Source organism: Limulus polyphemus, unplaced genomic scaffold (assembly GCF_000517525.1).
Source record: "Limulus polyphemus unplaced genomic scaffold, Limulus_polyphemus-2.1.2 Scaffold272, whole genome shotgun sequence".
Lineage (NCBI taxonomy): Eukaryota > Metazoa > Arthropoda > Merostomata > Xiphosura > Limulidae > Limulus > Limulus polyphemus.
Window position 1 is genome coordinate 498,644 of NW_013665882.1, and position 1,261 is coordinate 499,904.

Genomic DNA, 1,261 nt, shown 5'->3' on the forward strand with positions numbered 1-1,261 from the left:
CGTGCTCTAACTTTAACAATCTCTGTGCGATGTGCATGTGTTACAACTGCTGAGGCTGTTGTATCAAACTTTATAAATCCAATATCCCTGTGTGTTAACATATTTATTAGGTCATCCTCTTTTAGCTTAGCAACACTATTCTGTGGATTTGTTTCTGACAAAGTGGAATCCTCTTATCATTATTGTAGGTTTCAATAGGACAGAGAACAGTTTCCTCATTGTCTTCTTTTTCAAATGAAATAGCATATTCACAATCTTGCACTTTGACCTCTTTACTGCCATCAAAAGGAACAGATGCTGGCGTACTAGTGTCATCACTTCCAGCAAGGAAAGCCCTCATCAATCTGCTTGCCTCCACCATTGAAGCCGCAAATTGTGCACGTCTTTTGCGTCCCTGTGCCCCACTTTCTTTTTTCGACATAATGGGCTAAAAGAACAAATTAATACATACCGACTACACTATTTAGTTGCAACATGTAAATTGTCAGATGAGAGGAAACATTCTACTTTCCTAAATTCCCAACCACAAATTATATTTAAATTATACAATTATAGCTGCAACTCGGGACTATTTAGGCACATCCGGACCTGGTTTCATTTTAACTGCCATTATTTAGACCACCCATACTCATGTTAATTAATGTGACACAACAGTAAGAAAATCAATGCAGATGAGTGTATATGCTGGTAAATCATGCTTATGAGCACCATATAAATTGCTGGCAGTTGCTAAATCACATTTAAAAACTTGATAGGTTTAACTACACGAAACATTACTGAGGAGACAAGTCTGAAATTACTCAAATGAAAATTACACACACTATGGAGAAGGGTGTAATCATAATATAATATAAGCCTAGAGGCTCAAAGGCTATATTTAATATTAAAGTTTTGATGGAATGAGAAAACTTAAATATAGGCTAACTAATTAGTGGTGCTAGATTACAGTTCCTAGATTAAGTCGCTAGCACATCTAGATCTAACATTAATGTTAGACCTGTTATTTCTATCTTTTTAGTCTTAGGTTTGGATCTAGATGTAATAATAATGACAGAAATTTAGCTTTGTACATCTAAACTAGACCTTAGATTTGGGTGCATAGATTGAAAGCACCTTGTATCTACCCAGATCTAGATATAACCTTGCCTCATCAATTCTAGATTTAGATTTATTCGGCCTAACTTTTAGAACAAATGTTACATCTAGATCTATTAGTCATTAGATCTGTCCCAGTGCAATGCCTAGTTTAATAGTTAGTATA